Below are 9,269 nucleotides of genomic sequence, written 5' to 3'. Positions count from 1 at the left end.
ATCCTCTAACAGACAGAGGCTAGGGACACCATTCCTTACCCGTCCTGGCTAATAGCCATTAATGGACTTAACCACCATGAATTTATCCAGTTCTCTTTTAAACTCTGTTATAGTCCTAGCCTTCACAACCTTCTCAGGTAAGGAGTTCCACAAGTTGACTGTGCGCTGTGTGAAGAAGAACTTCCTTGTATTTGTTTTAAACCTGCTGCCTATTAATTTCATTTGATGACCCCTAGTTCTTGTATTATGGGAATAAGTAAATAACTTTTCCTTATCCACTTTCTCCACATCACTCATGATTTTATATACCTCTATCATATCCCCCCTTAGTCTCCTCTTTTCCAAGCTGAAGTAGTCCTAGCCTCTTTAATCTCTCCTCATATGGGACCCGTTCCAAACCCTTAAGCATTTTAGTTGCCCTTTTCTGAACCTTTTCTAGTGCCAGTATTTCTTTTTTGAGATGAGGAGACCACATCTGTATGCAGTATTCGAGATGAGGGCGTACCATTGGTTTATATAAGGGCAATAATATATTCTCAGTCTTATTCTCTATACCCTTTTAAATGATTCCTAACATCCTGTTTGCTTTTTTGACCGCCTCTGCACACTGTGTGGACATTTTCAGAGAACTATCCATGATGACTCCAAGATCTTTTTCCTGACTTGTTGTAGCTAAATTAGCCCCCATCATATTGTATGTATAGTTGGGGTTATTTTTTCCAGTGTGCATTACTTTACATTTATCCACATTAAATTTCATTTGCCATTTTGTTGCCCAATCACTTAGTTTTGGGAGATCTTTTTGAAGTTCTTCACAGTCTGCTTTGGACTTAACTATCTTTAGCAGTTTAGTATCATCTGCAAACTTTGCCACCTCACTGTTTACCCCTTTCTCCAGATCATTTATGAATAAGTTGAATAGGATTGGTCCGAGGACTGACCCTTGGGGAACACCACTAGTTACCCCTCTCCATTCTGAGAATTTACCATTTATTCCTACCCTTTGTTCCCTCTCTTTTAACCAGTTCTCAATCCATGAAAGGACCTTCTCTTTTATCCCATGGCAGCTTAATTTACATAAGAGCCTTTGGTGAGGGACCTTGTCAAAGGCTTTCTGGAAACCTAAGTACACTGTGTCCACTGGATCCCCCTTGTCCACATGTTTGTTGACCCCTAATAGATTAGTAAGACACGATTTCCCTTTACAGAAACCATGTTGACTATTGCTCAACAGTTTATGTTTTTCTATGTGTTGGACAATTTTATTCATAACTATTGTTTCGACTAATTTGCCCGGTACAGACGTTAGACTTACCGGTCTGTAATTGCCGGGATCACCTCTAGAGCCCTTTTTAAATATTGGTGTTACATTAGCTAACTTCCAGTCATTGGGTACAGAAGCCAATTTGAAGGACAGGTTACAAACCTTAGTTAACAGTTCCGCAACTTCACATTTGAGTTCTTTCAGAACTCTTGGGTGAATGCCATCTGGTCCCGGTGACTTGTTAATGTTAAGTTTATCAATTAATTCCAAAACCTCCTCTCGTGACACTTCAATCCGTGACAGTTCCTCAGATTTGTCACCTACAAAAGCCAGCTAAGGTTAGGGAATCTCCCTAAAATCCTCAGCCGTGAAGACTGAAGCAAAGAATCCATTTAGTTTCTCCGCAATGACTTTATTGTCTTTAAGCGCTCCTTTTGTATCTCGATCATCAAGGGACCCCACTGGTTGTTTAGCAGGCTTCCTGCTTCTGATGTACTTAAAAAACATTTTGTTATTACCTTTGGAGTTTTTGGCTAGCCGTTCTTCAAACTCCTCTTTGGCTTTTCTTATTACATTCTTGCACTTAATTTGGCAGCGTTTATGCTCCTTTCTATTTGTCTCACTAGGATTTGACTTCCACTTTTTAAAGGAAGTCTTTTTATCTCTCACTGCTTCTTTTACATGGTTGTTAAGCCACGGTGGCGTTCTTTTAGTTCTTTTACTGTGTTTCTTAATTTGGGGTATACATTGAAGTTGGGCCTCTATTATGGTGTCTTTAAAAAGCGCCCATGCAGCTTGCAGGGATTTCACTTTAGTCACTGTACCTTTTAATTTCTGTTTAACTAACCCCCTCATTTTTGCATAGTTCCCCCTTTTGAAATTAAATGCCACAGTGTTGGGCTGTTGAGATGGTCTTCCCACCACAGGGATGTTGAACGCTATTGTATTATGGTCACTATTTCCAAGCGGTCCTGCTATAGTTACCTCTTGGACCAGCTCCTGCGCTCCACTCAGGACTAAATCTAGAGTTGCCTCTCCCCTTGTGGGTTCCCGTACCAGCTGCTCCATGAAGCAGTCATTTAAAGTATCAAGAAATTTTATCTCTGCATTTCGTCCTGAAGTGAAATGTTCCCAGTCAATATGGGGATAATTGAAATCCCCCACTATTATTGAGTTCTTAATTTTGATAGCCTCTCTAATTTCCCTTAGCATTTCATCATCACTATCACTGTCACTGTCCTGGTCAGGTGGTCGATAATAGATTCCCTAATGTTATATTCTTATTGGAGCATGAAATTTCTATCCATAGAGATTCTATGGAACATGCGGATTTGCTTAGGATTTTTACTTCATTTGATTGTACATTTTCTTTCACATATAGTGCCACTCCCCCTCCCCCGGACAACCTGTTCTGACCTTATGATATATTTTGTACCCGGAATGATTGTGTTCCATTGATTGCTCTCAGTCCACCAGGTTTCTGTGATGCCTATTATATCGATATCCTCCTTTATCACAAGGCACTCTAGTTCACCCATCTTATTATTTAGACTTCTAGCATTTGTGTACAAGCACTTTAAAAACTTGTCACTGTTTATTTGTCTGCCCTTTTCTGATGTATCAGATTCTTTTTTATGTGAATGTTTATCATCTGATCTGGCCCCTACTTTATCCTCTTCCATCCTCTGCTCCTGACTATAACCTGGAGATTCTCTATCATTAGACTCTCCCCTAAGAGAAGTCTCTGTCCGAGCCACATGCTCCTCTGCAGCAGTCGGCTTTCCCCCATCTCCTAGTTTAAAAACTGCTCTACAACCTTTTTAATGTTTAGTGCCAGCAGTCTGGTTCCACTTTGGTTTAGGTGGAACCCATCCTTTCTGTATAGGCTCCCCCCATTCCAGAAGTTTCCCCAGTTCCTAATGAATGTAAACCCCTCCTCTCTACACCATCGTCTCATCCACGCATTGAGACTCTGAAGCTCTGCCTGCCTACCTGGCCCTGCACGTGGAACTGGGAGCATTTCTGAGAATGCCACCATAGAGGTCCTGGATTTCAGTCTCTTCCCTAGCAGCCTAAAGTTGGCCTCCAGGACCTCTCTCCGACCCTTCCCTATGTCATTGGTACCTACATGTACCACGACCACCGGCTCCTCCCCAGCACTACACATAAGTCTGTCTAGATGCCTCGAGAGATCCGCAACCTTCGCACCAGGCAGGCAAGTCACCGTACAGTTCTCCCGGTCATCACAAACCCAGCTATCTACGTTTCTAATGATCGAATCTCCCAATACTAATACCTGCCTTTTCCTAGCAACTGGAGTTCCCTCCCCTGGAGAGGTAATCTCAGTGCGAGAGGCAACAGCAGCACCGTCTGGAAGGAGGGTCCCAACTATGGGAAGGTTTCCCTCTGCTCCCGTTGACTGCTCTGCTTCCCTGGGCCTTTCATGCTCCTCAACAGTGCAGGGGCTCTCTGACCGGAGGTTGGACAATTCTACAGTGTCCCGGAAAGCCTCATCAACATACCTCTCTGCCTCCCTTAGCTCCTCCAGTTCTGCCACCCTTGCCTCCAGAGTCCGTATGTGGTCTCTGAGGGCCAGGAGCTCCTTGCACCGAATGCACACATACGCCACCCGCCCACGGGGCAGGTAATCATACATGCTACACTCAGTGCAATAAACTGGATAGCCCCCACTCTGCAGCTGGGCTTCTGCCTGCATTTTCTCCTAGTTAATGAAGGGGTTGTTTAAAGCAAGAAGTTTTGAATGTAGTTTGGGCTATAGGTTTTAAGGGGAATAAAGGGTTTAAGATAGAACCGGCAAGGGACTCGCGCTCCCTTCCTGCTCCCCTTCCAAACTCCCTTGCGAAACTCCCTGTTAGCAGCCCCTGTTCGCAAAAGGTCCCTTCCAGTTCTATGATTCTATGAACTGTAGCCTGTTTCCTCTGCCTAGACAGTCATTTCAGGGAACTTTTCATAAGGGACAGGAATTTCATAAGTGTCTTTGGACACAATTCCCTTTCTCCCTGCTGTTTGCAGCATGTTGTGCACCAACTATTGTCCTCCAGTTGTGAGGTAGTTGCATTTCAGGGGTGTTACATATGGAAGCACTCTGGGATCCTTCAGGCTAAGTGTAATCTTGAAGCATGACAGGTCACAGGCTATGAAATGCTCCATCTGTATATTACAACAAATTAGCTTACGCCCAATGCTCCTTTCTCTTAAATGTGTTGGATTCTCACAATTTTCTACTCAGCTTTGTTTTTTGTGATGCTGCTGAGTCCTCTCCTCCCCCACTATAATTGCTTGCAGCCATTCCAACTTATATTTTGATCAGCACATCAGATCTTGTAAGCAATCTAAGTAGCTTTGGGCTGGATCACTGCATTGGGGGGAGACATCCAAGGAGTATCTAAGATGCTGGCGATTCAGTAGGTGGTACTTTTCCCTATGAAAGAGTAGTGAGACAATAATGCAGCCAGGACCGGCTCCAGCTTTTTTGCCGCCCCAAGCAGCAAAGAAAAAAAGAAAGAAAAGACCCAATTGAAGCGGAGCGATTGAGCTGCCACCGAAGTGCCACCGAAGAGGAAGCGAGGCACTGAAGGACCCGCTGCCGAATTGCTGCCACAGACCCGGACGTGCCACCCCAACAACGGATGGACTGCCGCCCCTTTCTATTGGCCGCCCCAGGCACCTGCTTCCTTCGCTGGTGCCTGGAGCCGGCCCTGCCATGGGGATTCTTTAATGCCCACAGTTACTCAAGCCTTGGGTTTTATATCTCCGCTGAAAGATGGCACCTCCTGATGCTATGCTGGATTCAGGGCCGACTCCAGGCACCAGCTTCTCAAGCAGGTGCTTGGGGCGGCTGCTCCGGAGAGGGGCGGCAGGTGCAGGTATTCGGCGGCAATTCGGCGGACGGTCCCTCGCTCCGGCTCGAAGTGAAGGACTTCCTGCTGAATTGCCGCCGCAGATTTTTTTTGTGTGTGTGTGGTTTTGGCTGCTTGGGGCGGCCAAAACCCTGGAGCCGGTCCTGCTAATAACTGTGAGAAATCCATTTGGGAGGTTTCAGTCATTGAGTAGGAAAGTCGCCAGTAGCATTTTTAATGAGCAGTTTCAGCATAGTAGTGAAAGACAGGAAGACTGAACACCCTTCTTCTGCCTGAAGCTGATCCCCCCAGTCCAGGCCAGCATCATGGAAGTGGTTTCATGGGAGGATTTCACTTACCAAAGCAAAATTCACATGAAAAGAAAATGTGTTGTAAGTGTTATGGTGAAAGTTTATTTCATTTGCTGCTGTTCCAGAGCTATCAAAGGGGAATAGCATTTTAACAGCGAGCCTCTGGTCCTTACATCACTCAGGCTGGACCTGCACAGGCCTATAGAGAGAACCATACCCACAATGAGTGTAGTTGCTTTAATACAGTAATATCCATTCAGAAAAGAAGAGCGTATACAATCATCTGTATGCAGGGACATGCAGTTTTAACAGAACTCTAACCCAATGCAGATAAAGGGCTTGCAAATCACACCACAAAATTCTCTTTAAAACAGCAGGATGACTTGGGCATTGAAAGATTAGAAACCAAAACAGAATATAAAATTGCAAAGGAACCCTCCCCCCCCCCCCGCCAGGAAACAAACTGCAAATCTGAATGTCCCGCTCACTAGAAAAGTGTATGTCGACATACAGAAAAAAATATAGCTTTTAAGTAATTATGCACAGATACAGGATACCAGGGTCTAAGTAGCAATAAAGTTATTTACACCAGAACCCTAATGTAAAACTTCACAATATTAGCAAAAGGCCAAACACTGGGGCTTATTTACAGACAAGGACATTAAACAGCACTTTCAAGCAACGATTGTCAGACACAGACATTTCACTTTAACAGCCCAACTGATATACAGAACATTGTACCTTACTTAGTTTGGTTATTGTTAGTATACCGATCAGGCTACCCTGGGTTACTACACATTTTAGTGTACTGTTACCCTCAGCCAATTTGCTGTGACAGGCAAAGCATAAAGAGCTGGTTTGAAGGATGGAAAACACCTGCTTGTGGATTTGAGGCAGGCTCACCTGTCAATCAGCAAGGGAAATCTGATGTTATTTGGAATTTCCGTTGGTTTGATGTCACCTGTTAGCCATTTCCATTGCTTTAGCAGCCCTGCTACGGCCATATTCTTATTCCCCTCACCGCCTAGCACGGAGGGTCTCTCTGCAAAGTTCATCTTCACTAAGATTCATGTTGGTAGGGGGCTGAATTATTGTGATGTCTATTTCTGAAGCATGAGGAGTGCCTAGCCCTTTGCCTTCCCTTCCCTGCAACTGTGGTTCAAATCGGGCCAGCTACTGGTGGTGAACTCAATGCTGGAAAGGAAAGATACACAGGGACTACAGTTCTAGATGAATGTTTCTTTGAAAAACAAGTTTCTTCCACCCTCCCAATCTGTTTGGTGTTTGACAGTTGTCAGGCTAATGCCCAAACACTCCGTTCAGACCAGTGCATATGCACTGGCCTTGGATAGAAAACCCTGATGGAAATAATTGCTCAAGGCACCAGCCCACCTCAGTGGCTTAGCAGAGATGGGACCAAAGGTCTTGTGAGTGACTGCAGTGTTGTGAGGTCAACAGGCCTTATGCTGCTCTCATTGAGGGCCCGATCCAACACTTACAGAAGACAATGGAGTCTTTCCATTGACTTCAATGGGATTAAGACCTTCCTCTGTGTTTACACCTTCATTGGCTTCAATAGCGTCACTCCTACTTTACACAAGTATCAGTGAGAGGAGAATCCAGTTCAATGTTCTCAGATACCATGGTGATGGGCACAGTCTATGAACCTAAACAGAAGAGAATGAGGATTTGTGCCTGCTTAATCCAGAGCTGAATTTGGCCCAGGGTCTTTCTTTAAAAAAAGAAAAGAAAAAAATCTAGCAAACAAATTTGAACTGGAAGCTTTGGGGCTATTTTAAAATACTTTCTTTAGACAAAGACAGTCCCTGTGTGGTATGGGCCACAGTGCAGGCCTTGTTGTATGAAGTTGAAAGTAAGAATGAAGCTCTTCTACTCAGACACAGGATAATGGACAGTCACAACCTCCCTCTAACTTGTATTTCAAGCAGCCTGTTTCTCTGGGTAGGTGCTCAAACCCCAGTGTGTGTATGACTGCAAGAAAAGGGCTACAGGCTGAGTGTGTATTTGTAAAAAGCCCTCTCCCTCCTCTCCTCCCAATCTCCAAACTGTAGAGCTATAACCTTGATCAAGCATCTCCAGGATCAGCCATCAGCCCAGCTGCATATAAGTGTAAGCCTGTGTATTCACCTGGATTGGGTACCTGCAGCCCCAGCCCCTGTACAGTGGGGAAAGCGAAGGCCACACCCCCTCTGATGCAGGTGGGCAGGGAGGGGTGGGCACTGGCTCCTCCCCTAACATGCCAGCCAACGTAACTGAACCAGCTGGAGGGGGAAGTGAGGTGTGCCAGTAAAAGGGCTGAGGAAGATTATTTCCCCTGTGGAAAAAAGAGGAAGCAGGGATCCAGTTGTGATTCTCACCGTCACAATGGAGACTGCGCGCTTTCCCTGGGGCACTGCAGTTCCATGCTGCCCCTTAATGAGGCTGGACTGCCAGGGGCCAGTCCAGCCCTCTGTGAATCACAAAACACTTCTGCATGAAGCCCCTTCTCCAAGAATCCAGCCAATCATTGGGAGTATTCAGGGAGGGTGGAGAAGACAGAATTAGATCCCGTACATTTCAGCCACTGCTTCACACTGAGCTTTTCCTCTTCTCCTCCCCCCTCCCCTTTGGAACAAATAACCATAAATCAGATCCATAATGGCGGGGATAATTAGGGGGTAATTTCAGAATAATTACATGGTTATTTATGCCTTGCCGATTACATGGCACAAGTGTTACCGTGAACAGATGTAAACTTATAAATGAATAACCAGTAAGTAAATATCATGTAATTACAGAGCTAGTCTATGGTCATTGTTCCTTATTAACTCAAGTGCTTCTCTTCAGAACAGCTCAACAAAAAAAAGCCAACAGAAGCCCCGAGATTCCTAAATTATGTGGCTCTGGTTATTCTGAGGGAATTGGTGCATTAGGCTTTTGCAGTTCTGTGCCTAATGTGTGAAAGCCTCTCCTTGCCTCTCCATGGGCCTGATTCTGAGCACCCCGATGTCCACAGGCCTGACTTGGCTCTCCTTTACACTGATGAAAAGGCCCGCTCCAAAGCCCCTTCACGTCAATGGAAACACTTCCATAGATCTGAGTGGGCTCTGGATCAGGCCTCAACTCACGACTGACTCCACTAGAGTCAATGGTGCTATGCTGGCGTGAAACCACAGGAAGCGAGATTAGAATCAGGATTTCAGTGGGTATTAACGGAAGCTCAGAATCTCATCCTGAATGGCACCAGCACAACTGTTCAATGAACCACTTGTTAGGAATGGGTGTACATATTCAGTAAAGTGAGTAATATTTACCAATATGGTTTCAGTTCCAAATTAGGGTCAAATCCAAGGGCTATTATAGAGGAGACGGCCTTAGGCTGCAAGAACTGGATTCAGATCCAAGCTTCACCACAGTTCAGGATTTTGGTTCAGGTCCCTTTCAGGCTATTTTATCTGATGCTTCTAAATCATGTCTGGGGCTTGGGCGGACTCCCAGTCACTTAGGCCAGGCCTTTTTTGGAAGCAGCATGTATGCAACTCAGGTTCTGGCATTCAGGGTTTGTTTTCCTTTTACATGCAAACTCATATGTAAACACTGCTAGACATTCAGTCTTAAACATAGGAAATCCCTGCATTTCATAGGAATGTGTCCATAACAGATCAATGATCTATCTAGTCCAAGAGTCTGTCTCTCACAGTAGACAGTGCTTCAGAAGAAGGGATCAATATCTTGTAATTATATCTAATAATGCAATACTTCCCCATACAAGGGCAGTTGCACTTTCTTTCTGATCCCAGTTGGTGAATGGCTTTTCCCTTTTTAATTCCTATA

This window comes from Chrysemys picta, chromosome 2 (genome assembly GCF_011386835.1).
Source record: "Chrysemys picta bellii isolate R12L10 chromosome 2, ASM1138683v2, whole genome shotgun sequence".
In the NCBI taxonomy this organism is placed as follows: Eukaryota; Metazoa; Chordata; order Testudines; family Emydidae; genus Chrysemys; species Chrysemys picta.
This window is presented reverse-complemented; position numbering follows the sequence as displayed.